The sequence below is a fragment of the Catharus ustulatus genome, chromosome 4, assembly GCF_009819885.2.
Source record: "Catharus ustulatus isolate bCatUst1 chromosome 4, bCatUst1.pri.v2, whole genome shotgun sequence".
NCBI lineage: Eukaryota > Metazoa > Chordata > Aves > Passeriformes > Turdidae > Catharus > Catharus ustulatus.
Genome location: NC_046224.1, coordinates 73,558,407 through 73,581,740, shown reverse-complemented (window position 1 = coordinate 73,581,740; position 23,334 = coordinate 73,558,407). Strand labels below are relative to the sequence as shown.

The 23,334-nt window shown below is 41.5% G+C and overlaps 2 long non-coding RNA genes across 2 annotated transcripts in view; both read left to right on the top strand.

Annotated features, from left to right (window-relative positions):
* Positions 1 to 636: 636 nt before the first annotated feature.
* LOC116995758 lies at positions 637 to 12,941 on the top strand. The gene is made up of 4 exons (XR_004417774.1): positions 637 to 679; positions 1,166 to 1,226; positions 10,835 to 11,243; positions 12,862 to 12,941. It is a non-coding gene; the product is annotated as an uncharacterized LOC116995758 (long non-coding RNA).
* A 104-nt stretch (positions 12,942 to 13,045) lies between these two features.
* Positions 13,046 to 23,334, top strand: part of LOC116995712 — a 78,153-nt gene continuing 67,864 nt past the window's right edge. Inside the window, exons 1-2 of the long non-coding RNA XR_004417771.1 lie at positions 13,046 to 13,131; positions 18,714 to 18,820. This is a non-coding gene — a long non-coding RNA (uncharacterized LOC116995712). The remainder of the gene's footprint in view (positions 13,132 to 18,713; positions 18,821 to 23,334) is intronic.

The following is a 23,334-nucleotide window of genomic DNA, read 5'->3' as shown; positions in this document are numbered from 1 at the left end:
ATTGGGAAGAGTGGGGCAGTGGATTCCTGTCTTTCAGGTAAAACATTGCTACTAACACCTTTTAGAATTAAATTTACCCTTCTGATGCTGCAAGTGGTTGACTGGTTCTATTTGTAATTAATTTCTGCATTGATGCTTTAGGAGCTGTCCCTCGTTTTGCAACTGTGTATTTGCTTTCCCTTTCCCAAGAGCTAAAGTTTGTACTCTCTAAATTTAATTTCATCTTGGTCATGTGAACGTTAGAGAGATCCATAGAAAGGTCAAGTGGGATGGATCAGTGAGGTTAAACTGCTTCATTGTCAAATTTTGTTTGAGGCACGTTTGTGCAATGGACTAGAATATTTGCAAAATATTTATTCCTGTCACACCTGTAATTTTTCAAGCATTATATTTCTACCACTGGACTGTATTTTAACAGTGAAAAAAAAACTCTGCTGAAGTCTTAAGCTTACTGAAGTGTAAGAAAATGGCTGAGAAAGAAAGGGGCACTCACTGGAGGAGTCCTTAGCTCAGTTTCCACTGCCGAAAGAGAACCTACATGGCTCTGGTGACCTCTCAAGCTTCATTAGCTAACTGTACTGTTCTGTTCACACTTTTTTTTTTTAATTTATTTTTTGTGATTATCTACAGGTATTGCTGTCTTCTGGGGCTGCTATATTGCACCTAAGTAAGTCTTATGGTAAGTCTGAGGATTTTCATTTTGCTGTTCTTGACTTCTGGGTCTATTGGAATTGGTTCATCTCTTCTTTAAAAGCCATTTTTCCAAGGTTTATTTTCACCTAGAATGTTGTTATGTCATTCTTCCCTGTCTCATTTTGCTTTTCATAGATGCTCGTAGATTCCAAAGTTAGACTTTTTTTTGTTATGATTCGTAATAATTCCTAAATTTTGAACTCCAGTAGCAACCAAAGGCACCACTTTTGAGACTGATGGTTAGCTGTGCCCATGGAAGAGATAAAATTTCAGCTACTACCAAGAAAAAAAGAGAAAAAAGGAAACCATGTGTTGTGACAATCAGCAACAAATAAAACACCATTAAAAACAAACAAACAAACAAACAAACAAACAAACAAACCATAGATAGGTCCTTAATATAGCCATAATGACTGCAATAACCCTGGGGTTTGTTAAAATTGATCTAATTTATTATCACTTCTTTTCTTAGAGGTCTCTCAGGTCACCACCTGCTCTATGTGGCAAAAGATAACAAAAATTTGGAAATCAAGGTAAAATTTGCTATTATTTAAGGTTTTCCTTATTGTGCTGTTAAAAATAATTCTATGCAGAACAAGCTTAAGAGCAGCAGATACCTAAGAAACTGTCAAATAGCACTGTTAATTATAATAATTTATCCTATAATTTAATGTAGCCCTGACCCCTGTCATAAGTTAATACACCATGAAGAACAGTGTGCAAAAAACATGGTTATTAATGAATTGGAGAAATAATGTGACATTGTTTTTTGCCATTTCCCAGGAAATATCTTAATACTGGAGTTAGCAGAGCCTAGACAATTTTTGCTATGTAATTATGTCTGTCCATATCTTACTTACTTGGGCTGTGATTTAAAGGTTTGTAATATTAATTATTCTATCAGACTCCAGTTGTTTGATTCAAGCCAAAAGCAATAGTATGGAGGAACCCTGCATCATGCACTCTGATTTTCTCTATTTTAGCCAATGGGATGTTTTAAGTAAAAACTCTTTCTATATAAATGCTATGTATACATTTACCACTAATGCTATGTAAAATACATAATTCCTCAGAGATCATGCAGTGCCCCAGTTATTCTTTTTCTAATGATCATCTCTTCTGGCTGCTGAGTGGTACATTGGAGCTGTTTTTGGAGAATTTCTGTGCATGCAGGCAGGGGATTCCTATGAGGATTGAGATGCGAGGGGAAAGGCTGGATATTGGTGCAGTGTTCCAGATATTGCTGTATCCTGTCTCTTTTCTGTACCATTCTTGCAGCTCATGGCCTGTCATTGCTGCTCTGGGCCTGGTGATGTGCTAGCCTTAATTACCAAGGGAGTGTTTCTGCATCTTAGAGAAGCTTTTTGAAAATTCCAGTCTGGGCTCACATACTTTGGCACTAATTCTGAAAACCACAAATTAAGATGTGGGGTATTCTGGTTGAATGTTGGCATTAGTAGTATGAAACTACCTGAAAACTCCCAATGCTGAAAAATTAAATCAAGATTGAGGATAAGCTCCTTTCATAGCTGGTCTGGAGCTGTACTCTGAGTTTTCCTTGACACTCTCAAATCTGTCTTAAGCTGAGGAGATTCAGTCAAAAGGAACTTGTACTAAGAGTACTGGCAGCTGTGGAACGGTGCAGCTTTAGGTGAATGAGTGTCTCCAGAAAAAGCAGACCCACCCAGGAGGCAAATTCTGTAGGGGTTCCTATTGCTGTAGCCACAGTGCTGGCAAAGTATGAGTTCATTCCTCTAAGAAAAAAAATATAGCAAGTGTTTCTAAACTAGGCATCTAAGAATACTGTAGAGTGGATGCACCATAAAACGGAGACACTTCTCCATAATGCCTCATTTTTCAAAAATTGAAACCTTAAATTTTGTTTTTTAAGTATCTGACTAGAAAACCCCACTCTCAAATTTAATAGCGTATTGTTTTTATGACACATATCTTCAGTTTTCAATCAAATATTTGGACATTGAAGCCAATAGGATAAGAATTGCACAGATTGAAGAGGTTTTTGGTTTTGTTTTTGGTGGTTTTGTGTGTGTGTGTGTGTGTGTGCTTTTTTGCAATTCCCACAGAAATGGACAGCTCTAAGTGGTTTGATTTTTCCAGATCAATGACAACTAACAAGTTCTCACTGATATTGTATCTGACCACTTGCTTAACAATGGACATGATGGGGTAAATTCAGAGCAGTTTTAAAAGTAATTTACAGTAATTTCACTACTATAAGGCGCACCCTTATGACTAAAATTTTTCCCTAAACCCGGAAGTGCGCCTTATAGTCCGGTGCGCCTTACCTGATCTACAAAGTTGCAAAATTTTCCACCCCAGAAGTGAGAGCCGCGAGCGGGGGCAGCGCCGCGGGAGCGCCGAGTAGCCATGGTGGGGCAGCCGCGGCCAGTCCCAGGCACAGGGAACAGCGCGGGCTGGAAGGCAGGGGGCGGCCCCTGGCGGCCCCAGGCACAGGGAGCAGTGTGGACTGGAAGGCGGGGGGCGGCCCCGGGCAGCCCTAGGCACAGGGAGCAGTGCGGGCTGGAAGGCGGGGCGTGGCCCCCGGCGGCCCTAGGCACAGGGAGCAGCGCAGGCTGGAAGGCAGGGGGCGGCCCCCGGCGGCCCCAGGCACTGGGAGCAGCGCGGGCTGGAAGGCGGGGGGCGGCCCCGGGCAACCCCTGGCACGGGGAGCAGCGCGGGCTGGAAGGCAGGGGGCGGCCCCCGGCGGCCCCAGGCACCGGGAGCAGCGCGGGCTGGAAGGCGGGGGGCGGCCCCGGGCAGCCCCTGGCACGGGGAGCAGTGCGGGCTGGAAGGCAGGGGCTGGCCCCCGGCGGCCCCAGGCACTGGGAGCAGCGCGGGCTGGAAGGCGGGGGGCGGCCCCGGGCAGCCCCTGGCACGGGGAGCAGCGCAGGCTGGAAGGCAGGGGGCGGCCCCAGGCAGCTCTAGGCACAGGGAGCAGCGTGGACTAGAAGGCGGGGGGCGGCCCCGGGCAGCCCCTGGCACGGGGACAGCAAGGGCAGGAAGGCAGGGGGCGGCCCTGGGTGCCCCAGGTACCGGGAGCAGCGCGGGCAGGGAGGTGTTACTACTTTGTAACTTTGTTGTGTGCAGCGGCCTGAGCCGACGGGCCCACAGTGCTGGGGGCAGCGGCGCCACAGCTGATAGGGGCAGGCGCAGCCAGCGGGGCTGCGGTGCTGGCGGCAGCGGGGCCACAGCCCAATAGGGGCCGACGGGGCTGCAGTGTGCCGAGCCGAGCGAGGGATGGGAGGCAGGGCAGTTGGCGCCGGCGAGCCGAGCGAGGGATGGGCGGCAGGGCAGTGGCGGCGCGGGGCAAGCCCGCCGACGTGGGGGCACCCGGAGCACCAGGGAACTCCGGAGCAGCGGGGCCCTGGGGACGCCGCACGGAGCGGCAGCAGGCGTTCCCCGGCCCTGGGGATGCCGCACGGAATGGCGGATACAGGCAGGCCCGGGGGCCAATGGCTGCCGGGTTGGGGCGGGGCCTTGGCCAGCAACCGCACGGGGGGAGCTGGGGGCGGAGCCTCTCTAAAAAAAAAAAAAATAAAAAAAAAAAGTGCGCCTTATAGTCCGGTGCGCCTTATCTGATCTGCAAAGTTGCAAAATCTACCAACTCCCGGGGGGTGCGCCTTATAGTCCGGTGTGCCTTATGGTCGTGAAATTACTGTACTTTGTTTTCTAGAGCATTTAGTAGGATTTTTGGATACCTGTTTTCCCAGTAATTTTCCTGTAGAAATGCTGGATCATTTGACACTCATTTAATTCCTCTGAGGTTTTCTAACTTGACTTGTATACATTGTTCAGCAGCAGTGAAGGGGTTAACTGTCGGGGTGTTTTTAGGTTTGCACTGTACACAGGGACTTGACATTTTCACACTAATTAAACCAGGCTGCCTCAGTCCCTCTGTACATGTAACTCATATTTAATTCAATGGAATCGTTGAGTGTGCATTGCTGGAAGAGTTGGTCCATACTTGTCCTATTGTGACAATCAGGAAATGTCTTCTCCAGTGGTGTATTTAATTTACCCATAGCCTGAACATGGAAATATTCAAGTCTTTGAAATATTTCACTTAAGTCAAATATTTGAATCAAAGAGAGAAGCCTTAAAGAATTCTCTTAACCCAAACTTTCCATAGATTGGGACCTGAACATATTTAAGAGCACCACCAACAGTACAGCAATACTTTTGTTGCAGTTTTTGCTGTTGGCATGCAATATGAATCATAGTCATCTGCCTAAGGTATAGGACTTTATGATTCCTAGTATTTCATGGATTTAATTTCATAATCAAGAATTTACTGGAATCCCAAGTAGAAGTGCATCTTTTTCCTGTTAGTTACAGAAAACATGAAGATTTATAGTGTCTTTGGGGTACTTTTTATTGGTTTGCAAAAAAATAAAAACAACAACAAATCAGATGCTCTGGCTACCTCTAGACTTAAGGTCAGACTCATAACATCATAACATAGTAATTAGAGAGTCATGGAATGGTTTGCTTTGGAAGGGATCTTAAAGATCATCTTATCCCAACTCCACTGTCATGGACAGGGACACCTTCCACTAGACCAGGTTATTCAGAACTTCATCCAACTTGGCCTTGAACACTTCCAGGGATGGGCAATCCACAAATTCTCTGGCCACCTTTTCAGTGCCTCACCATCCTCACAGTAAAGATTTTTTTCTCAGTATTTAAATCCATCCTCTTTCAGTTTAAAGCCTTTTTTCTTGTAACAAGTGCCTCTCCAGCTCTCTTGTAACCCCTTTTAGGCACAGGAAAGGGCTATAAAGTCTCCCCAGAACCTTCTCTTCTCCAACTGGAACCTCAACTCTTTAATAAAAGCCTGTCTTCACAGGACAGTTGCTCCTCCGCTCTGGTCCCCCTCTAGACTCATTCCAGCAGGTCTGTGTGCTTTTGTTGGGAGCTGCAGAGCAGCACTCTGGATGGGGTCTCACGAGAGTATGTTCTCCTTTTAGTCTCCTTTTAATCCTGACCCAGGAGCTCTGGGTGGCCTCATCCCCAGATGGGATACCCTGCACTGCAGAGGGCCACTGGCTCAGAGGGTGCCAGCCTCTCCTCATTTCCCTTTTCCTTCCAGAGAACCCTGCACCTTCCATTTCAACACTCCAATCACAGGAGCCATCCCAGCGCATCTCTGGACTTCAGTGAGATCCCAGCCCTACAGGCTTGTGTGCTCCTGTCTCAGTCCTCTTCTTCCCCATCCCAGGTGTGTTTGCACTGAGACATTTTGGCTGATCAAGCTCCCTTCACCTGGCAGAATTCCACTTCAATTCAAGTTTATTTCGAGCTCTTTAAGTACAATTTTTGCCGTGATCAATAGAAGAATATAAAAACTGAAGAGGAACAAAAGAACTCTCTGCTGATTTCCATTTCAATATAAAAACATTTAGCAGCTAAATAATCATAGGGTGTTATTTATCTATCTTTTCCATCTATTCCATCTTGAGACTGCTGTGAGCACTCACTGGTGTATACAATTTCTTCCTTAAAGTCTGTGGAAATGTTGAACTATGTGTCTTAATATAATTTCTTATATTTTAGTGAAAAGGCAGCTGTAGATGTCATCATGACTATGGACTTTTATAGTGCTATAAAAATTCAGTGTCATCATAAATTCATGCTGCTGAAAATGTCGACATTTATGGCAACTTCTACAAGGGCATATTTTAGAATTATATTAAAACTTTATGCAGCAACTTTTATTTAGTTAAAAAAGTAAGATTATAAAGCAAAACATTTACTCTCATTTTAGAACAAAGAGGCATGACAAGTAGTTTATTAAAAAGGGAGAAAAATGAAAAAGATTTTGTAAAGCAGCTCAGTCAGACTCTCAATACACAAGACTCTTGAATCCTGTTTGTCTGAAACCATGTAATTGACGCAAAAAATAATATTCACATATATTGTCCTTAACATAGACTGCTTATCATTTGATCATGTATCAAATGTAGAGAAAAGATGTGCTAGAACACTGCTTTGAGGGCTCAGCATCTCTTATGTGATTAGCACTGAAAAATCCTTAGTTTTACTTGTCTTTTAGGACTCCTGAAGTAAGTGAGCTTAATTATTTCTGATAAGATTAAGAAATAATGGAAATCTGGGTTCTTAAATCTGCTAAAATTTGAGCTGTGATGCTGCAGTCCTTTGGGAATCTTGCTGAAAGGAACTCCATGGATCCCAAATTAGTGTAACCCTGCACACTGAAACTTCCCACCGGGCACAACTGCTTGAGAAGCTCTTGATCCAGATTTCTAACACTCAGTTAAACCATTGATTTCAGAGAGATTATTGGATATAAAATAGCCAAAAGAAAATGTGACAGAAGTGGGGGAAGGTAAATTGTCTCTTTTTTTAGTTCTTTTTGTTTGTTGGTTGGTTGGGTTTTTATTTTTCGTGTTTTTGTGGGTTTTTTTTGGTTTTTTAAATTTTTTATTCTCATTGAAGATATTTAGGCAGTACCAACTAACTTTTCCTGAGTTTCCATCAACTTTCATTGAAGCAACTTCAGAGAGTGGTGTACCTCAGAGAACAAAATATATTGAGTGTTTTCTCAAAACAGTGGCATTTATGTTTGAGCAGAGCTTTAGGGACTGAGTTTAGGGACTGAGTATATTCCTACTGAAGTGGGTGAGATAGCCTTATTAATTTCCTTGCAGCAATAGCTGCCACTAATGCTGAAAAGAACTGAATCAAAGACTTGAACTTTTATACTAATGCATAAAGAAGATCTGGAATGAATTTTCTCACCCTTATGCTCAGAATTGCCAAAATTTTATATACAGGGAGAGTTTTTCTCTACATTTAATGGCAGTTTTACTTAGGCATCTCTGCAGTTTTCCATGCACATTCCTCAACATGTTTGATTCTGCTCTCAGGCTAAAGAAGAAACGCCTCAAAATTAGAGTGTCTCTGAAAGAACAGCTAAATAGTTGCAGTATAGGAATATAAAAGAGATGACAAATATATTAAAAATACAGTAATTTCACGACTCTAAGGCGTACCCTTTTGACTAAAATTTTTCCCCGAACCAGGAAATGCGCCTTATAGTCCGGTGCACCTTATATAATGGACAAAGTTGCAAAATTTGCCAACCCGGAAGTGTGAGCTGCAGTGGGGGGGCGGTGCCACAGGAGTGCCGAGTAGCAAGGTGGGGGCGGGAGTGGGCGGCCATGGCCAGCAGGAGCCGCGCAGTTAGGGAGGGAGCTGCCGCTGGCCCCAACCCGGGCGCAGGGGAAATGAGAAGCCGGGCAGCCCCAGCCTGGGTGTGGGGGGAACGAGAAGTGTGAGCCCGCAACAGTCCTGAGTCGCGCAGAGCCCACCCAGTGGCGGCATTGGGGCAGCAACAGCGTGGCGCAAACCTGCTGGCATCAGGGCAGCAGTGCTGCAGCCCAGGTGGCGTGGAAAAAGCACCGCGGTGGTGCAGCTCAGGCGGTTGCGGGAAAGCGCTGCGGTGCAGCCTGGGCACCGGGAGAAAGCCGCCGGCATCGGGGCAGCAGCAGCACAGGGCGAGCCCACCGGCATCGAGGCTGTGGCGGCACGGGGTAAAGCCCGGGGGGGCGCAGGCCTCCCAGAGCAGCATGTGGCTCCTGGAGCGCAGGGGGAGCGGGGGGCTCCTGGAGCGTCACAGGGCACCCGGAGCGCTGGGGCAGCACAGAGCTCCTGGAGTGCCAGGGGGATGTGGGACTCCCAGAGCTGCACAGGGCTGCCAGAGCGCCGAGGCAGCGCAGGGAGGGAGGGAGCGGGCTGCCGCCCCAAGCCGCAAGCCACGGCAGCCCCGAGCCGTACCTCGCCAGCCGGCAGCGGGGCAGACGGGAGTGCTGGGCCCCGCGCAGGGGGAGGCTGCCTGGAGCTGCGTTTTAAGGCTACGCCATTCTGTGAAAAATGTTTGCAAATTGAGCACCTGCCAGTAAACTCCATGATCGTGGGATTCCATTACTAAACTTTGTTGCGCACGGCACGGATCTTCGCGGCAAAAAAAAAGTGCACCTTATAGTCCAGTACGCCTTATATAATGTACAAAGTTGTGAAATTTGCCAACTCCCGGAGGTGCGCCTTATAGTCCGGTGCACCTTATGGTCGTCAAATTACTGTAGTCTTTTTTCTCAAGGGGTTATCCAAAAATTTGCCTTGCCAATCATTTCAAAGGCTGGGAATGTGGAACAGCACTTAGTGGTTAATATCTTAGATATTTTTTTAATGTGATATGGAGTTGTAAAATGCAATGAAGAGGACTTTTTTCTCTTACAGTTGTCAAAATTGGAGGTAATTTTTAATTTAAGGAACAAAAAGACACATATGCTTGATACAGAAAAAATGTCTGTTTGCATCTAATATTTTATGGAAAAGTTCAAAGCTTAACCTTGTAAAAATGTTACCTCTGTAATGCTTCCAAGGTCAGTAGCTGTATGAATTCTTACTTTGACTAGCTCATATGACTTTTTCCAGATTTTATCTAACTTATGCATTCATTAATTGGTGATTTTCATATGCTGGTGATTTCAGAAATTGATTATTCATTTCCTCTTTCCTTCAAACTCCCAGCTTTTAAAAACCTCATGCCTTTTTCTGCCCTCAGAATCACAACATTCAGCTCAGGCATTATTTGGTGAATATTCCAGATTCAGTGCATCCCAAATAAGAATTTATTGGAAAACAATAGCAGTTATTTTATATTCAATGTCTACAACCAAACACAGGACTATGGTAATGGCCCACTGTTAATGTTGCTCTTCCCATTGTAGCAAAGAGGATGAAATTATTTTCAGAAAGAGAACTGAGGTCCACAAAGGTAAAAATAATCTTTCCAAGAGTGGACAATATGTTTTGAAGTAAAATTGATAGAGTAGGTTTTAATTATGATAAAATCCATTTTTCTCACTCTTGGTAGAGAGGTTTTTAGACCATGTTTGAACTTTCTATTTATTAGTATGATCTATTATTTCTGGATACCTTGCTCACCTTGCCCATGGATCCATGGGAATATTTGGCCTCATATGAAAATTGATTTTCAAAGAAATTTTGCCATTCATTAAATATCCCATCTACCTGTGTTTGAAAATTCACCTCCTTTGCATTTTGAAAGTGTGTTTCAATTGGACAAATGTACCTCCTCTACTGAAAGAGAAAAAGCTTCTCAGCTGCTTGGTGAGGCACATAAGGCATCAGTCCTATTTTTGAAAAGCTTCTCCCTTTATTGGCTATATGAAATGCAAAGATATAGGAGCATGTAAACCAATAATCGCTATTCAGTCTAAACTCCAAGGATAACTTACTATGGGCACTGGAGGCTGAGATAGGATGTTGTATTTGCATGCATTCAGTATATGGAGAACTGCTCTGTTTTATGGAGCAGCAATCATATTTAGTTTAATGTCTTATAAGTCCCATAAAATGACATTAAGAAATTTTGCTATTTGGCTGGTGAACAATCTAAGCAGTGGTGTTAACTCATCATAACACCCTTACTCTGAAAGCTCAAGCCTCATAAAATTTGGGATATAAATATGCCAGCTCAACTAAACGAGATCAGAGATCTTGCATATATTCTTTCATAGGGTGGCATCCAAAAATCTACTGTTCACCTAAATCTTTTAAGAATTTCTACCATTTTTAGGCTGGTGGGGAGTCTCATTCTCAGAAAAATCTCACTCTTGCCCTTTTGTTTCTAAACACATCCAGTCACTTGGCAGACAATCTAGCAGGCTTTGGACGTCACCTCAGTTCTGGTAGATGTGACATGACCTCTGAGAGTCCTGTGCTCTTGAAATGGCAGATAAGTAATAGGAAGCATTCCTAGGTAATCTAAAATGATATTAGATGATTTCTGGAGTGGAGGAGCTAAAGCACAAGGTAATGACAATAATACAACTGCAACAGCACATTAATCTCTTTTCTTTTCTTCTAAAAGGAAGATGATTAATGTTTGAGATTCCCTTTAATTTTTACTTGAAGATTTAAGGCTGACCTGACACAAACCTGAATAGTGTCTGATGATGCTAATCATGAGCTCTGCCAACCCAAAATAACAGCAACTTGAGTTTAGGATCCTTTTGTATGCTCATTGTTCATCTCTGTTTTGATTTGTGTCCTTCTCCTGATGATTTTGCAGGTGGCAGCAGGAGGAGTTACAAATGTCACGTAGCAAGGACACAGATTTGGCTCCTGGCTGGGCTGGTAACCTGGATTTGCAATGTGAGACAGGCTGTCGAAGCCTGAATGCCCTGGCCTTTCAGTCCTGTGCCAAAGCTCCATCTGGGCTGTGCTTTCCAGTCAAACTCCTCCCATCCCCTTGATGGTGGATGTTGACTCCATATGGGTCTTCCCTGCATTTTTCTGCAGTTTCACAGAAGATGAGTAGAGATGGTATCCAAGAAATCATTCACCCATGGTGACAATTTGCCAGAAGCTGATAGCAACCTTCTGGAAAATCTGGAATTTTATACAAGAAGGACTCCTTACTTGGAGACACACACTTACTTCACCCAAAATATCCTCTTTATGTTTAATGGGAGCTAAAGGTATGAGCTGCAGGGGAGTCAGGTGGGTCTGCTGTGCATCACTTTGTGGTCTGTAGATTGAATTCTTTAATGACATTCTCATTAAAAGTTCCCGCTGCCAAACACTATTTGCTTTTGCCTTTGGAACTGTCTGCACTAACAATGAAAGACTCATCTTGAAAGTTACCTACATTTAAAAAGGTTGTACCCTTGTGTCTGATGGGCCTTGAAATTCCATCTAGATTTTGTTCTCCAAAAATTGTTTTTTAAGATCACAAAAAATATTTTGGATTAAAAATTTTCAGTCTGCATAGCAAATTTTCTTTTGGTGCTGCTTAGGAAAAAAGCCCACGTGGTTTCAATAAGCTTCATTAATTTATCAAGAATTCATATTACTTTTGAAATTATACATATGCAGACTCTTTCAGATTATTACTTTAATATCAACTAAACGTTCATGGCTTTTCTGGAGATTTTAAGAGGCTGAGTAACTTTGTTCATGTGTCTTCTCTAGTGTTTTCATTAGAAGAAATGGGAAAGAAGTGCTTTTTTCAGAGTGTTTCCAGTCCTTATGGGAGTGCCAAAAGTCGCATTTCCAAAGTGTGGCCTTTTATGTCATCACCTTTATTTACCCAGAGACCTGCACTGAGTAACTCCCAACCCTACAGTATTTAGACGTTCAGATAAATTTTAAATAAGCATCTGGTGATCATTCAAACAGTCTCTCAGCCTTTTGTGCTTCACCCATCACCAGTTAATATCACATTAAAAACTGACAAATAATGTTGCATCTGATTGGGACAAGCTAGGTAAGCTGCCCATTAATTATCTGCTGCTTCTCACTTAGCATCATTCTCTTCTCATAATAATAAAAGGACTAAAGATTGGATGCAGAGAAATCTAGTGTTTTATTAGCAGACAACTGAGTCTTCTTCATACTCTGAAACCTGGACGAATAGAAAAGCATTTTGATTACGCACTATGAAAAATTTATTTAATTAATGAAAAAAGAACCTTTATAAAGCAGTAAATTAATTTAAAGTGAGTCAATTTTGTTTCCTCAGAAAATACCCTTCCCTGCAACAAATACTCTCCACAGGATTTTCTTTTCCATTTCAGTAGAAATTATTTGGTATAAAAGAAGAAAGTAAAGTGATTTCTTTTGCTTCTCTTTTCCAAAAGCATAAGTATTTTTTGCTTTCAACAGCCAAAAAAGTTGGATTTTTTGTGGAAATAGGTCTGGTTGGGTGAACAGAGGAGTGACTTCACTGCAGAGAGCATGATGCTGGGAAGCACCATGCTAGGAGAGAGAACATCCTCTGATTTTAGGGTGAGAGAACAGAAAAACTTGTCTCATAGGAGCGAATATGTTAATCAGTCTGTTACAAATAAGGTGGTGTTCTTAGTTTGATGCATGGTTGGCTGAGTGCCCTTTTCATATTTGGCTCTGTTTTCCCTCCAGCCCACCCTAAATGTTGTGACTTCCTGGTTCTGGGGTCCTCCAGAAACAATCCCTTGTACTGCACACAGATTTTATTTTATTTTATTTTATTTTATTTTATTTTATTTTATTTTATTTTATTTTATTTTATTTTATTTTATTTTATTTTAACCATTATTCAATTCCTTTGTTTCCCAGGTTATTCTTGTAGCTCCCGTCTCTCTATTTTTGCCACACACCTCCCCAGCTGGACTGGTTTTGGTGTTGCAGTGAGCTGGACCATGACAGATTTTCCCTGGAAATGAAAAGTATTTTCCTTGAACTACCAAAAGCATTCCCAGTGCTGATCAGTTTTATACTCACTGGAAAGAAGATGGTGAGATTTTGGCTTCTGTAATGGCACTGCACAAGGAAGATGGAATCACAAGCTGTGAAAACTCCTTTCCACTGTGAAACTCCTTCTTCAAAGTAAGTGTTTTTCATATTTTTATCAAAGACAAAGGCACTTGAGATGAAAGATCTTATTCTCTGTTGGTCCATAGACTCACTGGCACAAGCACAAAGCAGTTGCAACATGATACTAAATGTGAATTGTATAATTTGCACTCATTTTGCATTTATGATGAAGGGCAATCTGAAGAAAATTAACCTGGGCTTTATTAAAGCACACATACAATTCTTATCTTTGTAGGTGGGAGATAATTGTATCTTTATGGGTAGTTTTGATACGCACACAGAGCCATGCAAAGCAAATTAATAGGGTTTAAGATGCATTTCTAAATGGAGTGAACAAAAGCCTTTAAACAGCTTTGATCCCTCCTGTCCTCATTACATCAATTTGAGGCTGATGTAACTGCAGGGAGGGTTGCTGATCACAAGGTTGAGGCTCAAAGGGTCAGTCCTTCTGTGGGGCTGGGCACAGTGTGGAATCAAGGTGAAGGCAGCTTTCCATCTCCCCAGTATCCGAGGGGCCATGGGAACACACCCCGGCTCCCCCAGCAGTGCCCCAGAAGGCAGTGCTGATGGGGATGCTGCACTCTGCTGCCTGCTGAGGGGCTGTGGCTGTGCAGGAGTTCCCCACAGGGTTGGTCCTAGCTCCAGATCTGGTGCAGAACACACCATCGCTTCCACACTATCAGCTGGGATGGAACTGGCACTTCCAAACTCAGTTCCTCACCCTCACAACTACTGTGGGCTTCAGATCTCTGCCTCTTACTCATCTTCTTTGTGTTGGTGGTGGGAGGCTGAGCTCCTTCCATACTGGAGATGGTCTCAGGGAAGGTAGCACAGAAGTCCCCACTTGGTTTCAAGAGGTGCCCGAGTCTGTCTGAGTGTGTCTAAGTGTTATAACATTTTCTCAATAAGACAAACATCCTAAGACTCTCTCTGGGAACAATTCCTTGTTATTTTTGGCATTTGCTGCCTGATAGTTCCAGCCTTTTACCATCTTGCTGTTTACAAATGGATCAAAAGTCAGTGCAAATCATTAGAACTAGCAGCGCAAAGTTGCTCGTTTTGGCAAAATCCCGCCTGCTGTCATTTTCTATAGTTAAGACTTTTGCCTGAAGCCTTGAATGTCTCACCCTGACACCAGCCTGCAGTAATTAATCATTAAACAGTGATTGAGGCAGTGGACCCCAGAAAATATCTTCATATTCTACCATATGCTGAAGCCAGCTGCAGCAAGCACTTGGAGAGAAGCTGCACAGAGGAAAACGCTGCCTGACAGTCCCCTGCTGTGAAGTCCAAGCACAGAAAGCCTCTAACGAAGGGCCATAGACAGACTGTTTGCTTGTATTGACCTTCATTACCTGAGATTGTTTAGAAGGCAAAATGTCAGTGTTAATGTGCTGGAATTTTAAGCATTATCGCATTTTAATGGCAATTTCCAGCCTCTCGCATGCTCGCTGTGTGGAACAGAAATGGGGATCAGTGTAGGGAAAGGTTATAACAACAATAACAACAGCAATAATGAGCAATGGGCAGATGTGTTTTGCTTAATTTCAAACTCCCCCAGAGCATCTCAGATTTGGAATTAAGAGTGCTTCTCACCCACCCAAGGCTGATGTTTTATTTGGGGCTGGCCCAGTGCCACGTCTGGGCAGTGACAGGGCACAGCAGCTGTGCAGGGCTGGGAGGGAGCTGCCTCCAGCTCTGCTGGGCTGGCAGATCCCTGCAGGAGTGCTGTGGAGGGGGAAAGGCAGTGGGCAACCTCAGAGTTATGGATTTGCCAGATCCAGGGCACCTCGCAGGCTGCACACCAATATTGTGGTTTTAGATGTCCCACAAATCATGGAATGGTTTGGGTTGGAAGGGAAATCCAAGGATCATGTAGTTCAGACCTTGCACTAGACCAGGATGCTCACCATGTTTTCAAGGCTGAGAGCTGTAGCATTTATTTTTTTTGTTTTCATACTTGCCTCCTAGGTTGCATGATGGCACCTTCCTTTGCCAGAGTGATGGAAAGTGTCATTCTCTGACTGCTTTGGATGCCTCTGTTTGCTTATGCAAACATAAGTCTCCATCTGCAGCCTTTGTTAAGAACAGAAAATAACTTTTAGGCAAAGGTGTTGTGGGGATCCCACGGATCTCACTTTTCCATTAGAAATGCAGCAAGAATTTTCCCCTCCTCTATTCATGCTTTCCAAAATAAGTTGATCACACCTACGTGGCATTAAAGATCTTTGTTTCCAGTGGACCTTTATGTCAACAAGAGGTATAACACCGAAAGAAGTAATTTTCCGTACAAATTATAGCTATGCTGTGATTATTTTTTGGCCCATGACATTGTAGCATTCAAAAGTATAAATGGCTTCAAAATAAATTCTGGGAAACTGATGAAAGGAAAGTTCAACTGAAACTATTACAGAGTCAGAGGAACTTTCTCTGGCTTAGAGCTGTAGTTGCACTGCATTTTTTGTTAATTTGGAAAGAAAATCATCATCCTGGACCTGCCCTGCTCCTTCACTGTCTCTCTAAGTATTATCCACAGGTGCCTTTCATCCACAGGGACTGGAGATAAGCTCATATTTCCCTGCCTCATTCATATGTGCTGCAATGCAGGACAGGCCCAGACCATGGCTAAATGCAGAGTATGGAGGCTGATTCAGAAGAACAGAAACTCCTAAATCCATCAGTCTCACTGGTGTGGGGTTAAACCTCAGTGCCCCAGTACCTCCACCCAGGAAAAAACCTACTAGACATGTGCATCTGGCATAACAAAGGCAGGAGTGCTTCCCTTTTGCTGAAAGAAGACCAATGCTTTTTAAGTTGTTCAATTAATGATTAAACAGCATTTTTTCTGTGAGTACTCATGGGAATGAGGGTTCAGCTGGCCTTCCACTTTTTTCCAAAGGCCAGGTTCCTTAGAGGATCTTTCATGCTGCAATGTGAGCTTCTATCAGACCAGCCTCTGCCCAGGGTGTAAAGGGGATTATGAGTCTGGAGAGGATGAGTTCTGGTTGCATCCAGAAGCCCAAAGTCTTCTGCTGATTTTTTTTTGGTTTGTTTGTTTGTTTTTTGTTTGATTATTTGTTTTTGTTTGGTTGGTTTGTTTTGGTTTGTTTGTTCGTTTGTTTTAGAGTTAATCAAGGTGCTTTGATTAACTCATTTGTCAAACAAGGAAAATTTTATAACTGGTTATGTTCTGCTAGAAGAAAAGTTTCAATCAGAGATGAAGAGCAGCTTTTTTGGGCAGACACTGAGCACTCTTGGTACTTTGGTCCACCTTTCTCTATGATCTCAAATCAGACAGAAAAGTTTGACAGAAGTTTGTCATTAATGTGACTTATGCCAACACAGGTGGTCCCCATACATTATTTTTTCTGATGTTTTCAAATTACTGACACTGAGAGTATGGTTCATTTTTGTGCTCTTTTTTAGACAAAGGAAAAAAATTCTACTTCTCAGCTTGTTCAGCTAAGAATATTTCAACAGCATAATGAAAATTAAGTGAAAAGATGCATGCGTACTTAAACACAAGTATGACATCCACATCTTCAAGTAATTACAGAAAATAATCACTGATATACCCACTCTATTTTTCAATATAATAAGCTACCTAACATGGTAGTACAGTAAAAAAAAAAATAGAGATAAAATCTCATTGTTTCCTGTCCAGGATCTGACACGCTATTTGCATAGTCAGAGGTCTATTAATGGCATGCCCTTGTTTTTAACTTTATTAGATTTGAGATGAGTTTGATAGGAACTGGTGATTTGGGCAATTTTTGCATCATTTCAATGTTTATAATTATTCAATTTGTGTATATTTTTATATAAAACATCTATATTTAAATTCACAGATACTTTATAAAAATGCATTATTTTATTGTTATGTATACCTACAGATTTATTTTAAATAAGAGGTTTGGGAACTTCTTTCAGTTACTATTATTATTACCATAACAATGTGCACTGTAATCATGACCAGCCCACTGTTATATTTAATACAAAAATATCTTTAAGTTTTTACAATATGGGAAATAATAGAAGTGAACAGCTTAATGGGAAAAATTGGGTTACAGCAGGCCACTCTACTTGCTGACTGGGTGACATACTCAGGATTTCAGCAATGTATTGGGGAGTCTTTCATAAGGATTCTGGCAATTCAGAGTTTTATTGAGGTATCAGGAAAAAAAGGCACTGAGGTAACTGCAAATGTTTTCAGGTTACTTCTCCTGAGGACAAGAAGCAGCTATGAGAGGAAAGCCAGAGGATCTTTTGTAAAACCTGCTTATTGAAAATAAAGTCTGTGTGGCTGCTGTTTGTGCATTCAGAGAAGGGCTCAGGTAGGATGGGTGGGTGTGAAGCAGCTGCAGTGGAGATGCAGATGTGCAGCTCATGGCGAGAGCAGGGGGCTGGCAGAGCTCTGCATGGATATCCACAGCTTTGCCAAGGGTACAAGCGATCAAAACAAGGGATAATGAGTGCCCCAGGAAGATATTAAACTGTCTGCTTGGGGAAGGCAGGATGTATCTTAAAGGTGTCATAAATATCCAGCTGAGTTAGATTTATCCTGTACCTGAGGAGAAGAGCATGAGGCCAATCAGACTGAAATAACTAAATAACTATCCACTTGTTTGTTTGTTTGTTTGTGTTTGTTTGTTTTGTTGTTTTTGTTTGTTTATTTGTTTCTGGCTCTGGCCAAGGCTCCTTGTTCTAATGTGTAAGAATTAACAGTCTTTACAGTAGAATTTAGTATTTATATTAGACTGGATGCAGAAGGGAGAAAATAATATTGTCAGACATGCTTTTCAGATAAAGTACAAAGGAAGACTTGTACAAGGAAGTATTTTGGTGTACAGGGAATTTTACCTCTTTTTCTCATTCTCATCCTGCTTTCTGTTACCCTTGTTCACACACAAGGCAGAATAGCAATGCACTTTAAACATTTAAATTTATCATAAGTATGATGTGCTGGTTCTCAGCTGTGTGCAATAAACAAAGTCATCAAATACCAGACAGAACTGAGTGAAAGGATTGATTAAAGTTTTGTGGTCAGTTTTTTTTTTTAGACAGAAAATATCTAATTCAGAGTTTGTTGAATTTGGCAAATCAATGGAGAAAAATCACTAACAAGCTTCAGAGCTGCAATGGAGTTGGCTTGTGTCACTAGGAGCAAACAGATGGAGGTGTGATGAGACCAGAGAACCTGAGAAGTTCTTCAGCCCTTCTCACCAGTCTGTGATAAGGCAAATGAAGGAGAACAGTAACGCAACAACACAGTTTTGGTGCCTCACTCCCAAGGTACCCTCACGAGTACAAAGGTGGCCCACACCAAACTGCTGATTCTTCCCCAAAATAGATTGGATGTGGATGTGTTCATCTGCTACAGCATGCTGTGGGAAAGGAGAATGGTACATTCTGAAAAGAGTATATGCAGCATAATGCAAGGCAGGACATAAAATATCTTTGCCTGGAAAAAGGAGAAATGTATTATTTTACGCCATTTCCAAAAATGGGCTTGGTAGGGCTCATCAGGAAAGCAGCTCACTTGTGCTGCTGCCTGATTTGTGAGAGGTACACTGACACAGAGCTCTTTTTTTCAGGGCAGTCAGTGTGAGAAATGGGTTGTAATCAACAAGCCATAGGCGTGTCAAAATACATCTGATTGTGAAGAAGCTATATCAGCTAAACTCATTGAAACACCCAAGAGGTGAGTGGGGCTTTACAAAACATTTAAGCAATTTGCTTTTTTTTTAGTGTAGGGAAAGGTGAAAGTATGAAGATATGAAGAAGATATGAAGATGCCCCTGAAATCCTATTTTACTTTAAAAAGGTAGACTGCTTCCTACTATTTTTCATTATTTTTAACAAATCTAAACATAGAATTTATGCTTACAGGAAGTAGAGGTATTTTGGGAAGAATGCAGTATGGAAACTGGCTGGGGCATTTCACCCTTTGTACTGGAAAGTTATTAATGTTTTCTGGTAAACCATCTAAATTCATGGTACCTGAAGATATTTAAATATGCTTCCCCAAACTACAAATTACAGCAGTCTTCAGCTTTTTTTCCTGAGGTCTTTTTCATCGCTCTATATGCAGATGATATCTAATAAATTGATTTATATTTCTCTGTTTCATTACAGAATTGCTTATTGTAAAAAATACCTCTTGTCTTTGGAACACCTGATTTTACAGTGAGTCAGTAAATGTGAATACTTAACAAGGCAGACTCTGCACTTCCAAGGAGCACTCATGATAAAATCTCTTTTAAAGGCACCTAGTTAACACGTTTCTTTAATAAAAATATGAATGCTCTTGCCTGTTAATAACTATTTTGCTGTTCCCCTTTTCCTGATTTTGGAGAAGTTTAGAGCTTTCAATGGGATCTTTGTGTAGCTGCAGTTTCCAGAGCAAATAAGACTTTGAATGACCTAATCAAAACAAACAAAGAAAAATTAATTTAAAAACCAACTCAAAGCAAACAAACAACCAGAACCCCAACAGCTTTTTCTGTGCTTGGCAGTATGTATTTTGTCTGAAGGAAAAAATGGGGTGAAACCCAGTCCTTACCACAGTCCCCATAATTCTTCATTTTAAAGATAAATTTAGCTGCTCTGAGTGGACCCTCATTTTAAACCATGTTCTTCACTGTCATTTCAAAGTTACCCATATACATATTTTTTTTGCCTATTTTTTTTCAAGTTGTCTCCATTAGATGAAAAAAAAAACAACAAAAGCAAACACACCCCACGCTGCTTACCCAAATTTGGTGAATCTCATATTACAGGAGACAGCCATCAACCCTGACCCTGTGAACCCCACATTAGTATTCCCACCTGAATATACATTTTATTTCTCACATGAGCCTGTAATAACTTCCTACCTCCTACAAAAGGAAGCTGTTATTGCCATATTTACTGTAGGAACCAATGCAGTGAGGCACCCAAACTAGAAACGGCTGGCTATTCATGAACATCAGAGCTTTGTTACATGAAGGTCTAGACTGGCACTGAAAACCTTTCCAGCTGCAGGAGCAGCTGTTGGCAGCTGTCTCCTGGGAGCTGGCTCCTCAGAGTGATGATGAGAATCTGTGCTTTGGCAATCCAGATGAAACAGGTTTTTCAGATTTTGAGGCCTGGAGAGAAGGCAAATAATGCAGGAGCTTGCAAAAACCAAGCCCATGTGCTGTGCTTGGAGGAGAGAGGAAGCGTGCAGAATTCTCCCACACAACAACAAAGGGCATCTTGGCTGCCTCTGGCCTCTGAGTTTAGATTTATTCATTTCTGCAGCCAAAATATTGAGTCTTGCCTCCCCTCCTCCCTCAAATAAGCCTGTGGAGAAAAATTCTGCCAAGCTTCCAGCCAGGTATCCCTGGCTTGCTCTAGTGGTTCCATGGGTTCTCAGATCTGAAAATAAAAAATGGGTGAAAAGAAAGCTTCAAAGTACCCCAGATTTTTTACCATGGGACTACTTAACCCTGTCCTCAATATTAATGAGAAATTAGAGTGCAGTCCACTTGTCCTGAGCTCCAAAGGTGAAGGTGAGACATCCCTGAGGTCTGTGTCCCAGGAATGTTTGTCAGGGGGAATGTCTCATCCCTCCTCAGAAATCCTCCTCTGTCCTCATGGTGCAGAAGTCAGAGGGATCCAAAGGGAGGTGTTCACATTGCTACCACCTTGCAGAACACAAAAATAAAAAATAATAATAAAAAAACCCAAAGCAACCCACTAACCTACAAAAAACCCCCAAAAAAAACCCCAAAAAAACAAACAAAAAAACCCCCAAAGAAACAACAACAAAAAGACCCAAAAAATGCCAAAAAACCCAAAAACAAAAACCCATAAATTTATACATATATTACATACAAAACATAAATTTTTTACAATTTCTTTCCAGTCATGGAGCTTAGTCTGTAAGGTTACCTCTGTCCACAGCAGAAATTAATATTGGTAAGTGACCTATCCTGTTAAGTGACCTGTTCTGTTAAGTACCTCAATTATCTTGTGATCTCATAAGGGAAAATAGATTTTCTTCTTTTGAATATTGAGGGGATTGGGGGTTTTTTTTGTTTTGGTTTTGGTGGGTTTTTTGGTTGTTTTTTGTTTGGTTTGGTTTTTTTTATTTGGGTTTTTTGTTTTTGTTTTTGTTCTTGTTTTTTTTTTGAGATCAAAAAGATGTATAGTTTATAATTTTGTACCAGAAGGGGAAAAGGAAAAAAAATATTTTGAGACCTAAAAATAGTCTTTAAATATGTAATTTCAATTTGTCTAAAGTTCATTGTTGAATTTCATGAAAACATTAAATATCATTATATAGAGATATTTTTAAAAATTGTAATCATCTATCTTTTGACAAGAACAGCTGAGCCAAAATCTATGTTATCAGTTCTACCATTTGGACTGATATTCCTTTAATACCTGCAGACGGATGATTATTTTCCTATCTAATTAATAAAAAGTTTACATATCCAGTGAAGGAAAAAAACATGCATATTTTCTACCCATTATGGTGTCAGATTCCAGGCTAGAAAATACACCACTGAGGTCTACTGTATTCTGATATTGCCTGTAGAATTCCAGGTATTTTGGGGCAGGGACAGGAAAGAACAGCTAAATACATAATTTTTTTCAAAAAATATTTAGAAGAACAGAGAAGAAAAGTTATGTCGCACCAGAGCTGGGAAAATAGTTGTGAGATGCTACAGCAGAAATCTTAATTTTAAAGAAATGAAACATCCTGAGGCTGGCAAGTTGGGACATTTGTAGTTTTGCATCCCCTGCAATACCCATTTACAGGGGTTTTAGCAGTAAAGTTGACCAGAGGCTGTTGAGTTTTTAACTTCGAGTTTTAGCTGGAACAAAGATAGTGCTGAAAAAATTAGTTTTGTTGTCTTGTTTTCAGATTCTAAAATTTCTTCACATTTTCACTATCTTTTTTAAAATGGCCTTTTCTTTCTTTTTCCTTTTTTGCCTTCTATCTTATTCAAAACAAAAAGATAAAAAGAGATAGATGGAGTGCTTAAAATATATTTTTTTCCAAAACAAGGCCTATTGGTTAAAGAGCAGAAGAAATCCATTTCAAAGACCTAAAATGTTTCATTTTTGTGCCCCTTGCAGACTTTACATGGGAGAATATATCCATGATTCACTGAGTTTTGCCAGAGAATATGAAAGAATAGATATCTTGATGCCATGGCTGCACCATTTAAGGCAACTTTAGTCAAATCTTGAACAGAGTCATCAAGCTTAAAAAGAAGGAAATTATAGAAAATTTACCAACAATGCAAATCATAGAAGATGGCAAAACTCTGTTTCCTTGACAACGTGACTGCCCCAGAGAATGCTGATTTGTTTTTTTTCCTTTTTTTTCCTTTTTTTTTTTTTTTTGGCAAATGGGGCTGGGAAAGCATCATGCTGAAATTCATGCTGAAATTACTACAAAATACTTATCCTTGCAGATGGTATCTCTTATTTTTGGTGCCTGACACTGGAATCTGACATGGAGAACTTCCAACAGTTGAGTTTTTCGTGCTTAAATCCAGTCATGGAAATACATTTAATAAATTTATATCTTTTCCCTCCTTGCCCGCAGCAGCCAGCTCCTAAGCTGGGGCTGCCTGCTGTTAATTAAAGCAGTTCCACTAAAAACCTGCAGCACAAACACGCCGTGGCAGAGCATGTTCTGTGTGCTGCTCCTCCTCGTGTGATAAGCAGTGCATTTCCTCAATGGATGCACATTGCTTACATTTTTAGAGCTATTAAGCCAGGATAATTATGGAACAATCTAGGCAATGTTCAATAGCCCATGCAGATGCCTGACAGGGCATGTTGTCTCTTAATTAGGAATTTGAATGCCTAATGCTTGTATATTAACTGAAATAATTGGATAGATGTTTTACATTTTCTTCACTTTTACTGACAACCAAGCAAGGGACCACAGGAATCAACATATCTTCCTAAAACAGCTAATTTCATCTGCACTTCCTACATGATCCAATCTGTGGTTTAAGCGGGATTTTTAGGAGAATGGATGCTGGCTACTGTGTAAATATATTGTGAGATTCTCCTCAGTGAGCCCTGCAGTTTTCAACTGGTATCCTGTTGCTTCCTGTGCTATGATAACCTACACAGTGCAATTGCCTGGCTTTGTCTTCTTTGTCCCCCTGAAGTCAAGTAAAACTACAAGAACTGTTATCACTCTTTTATTTTTTCCCAGTGCTGATA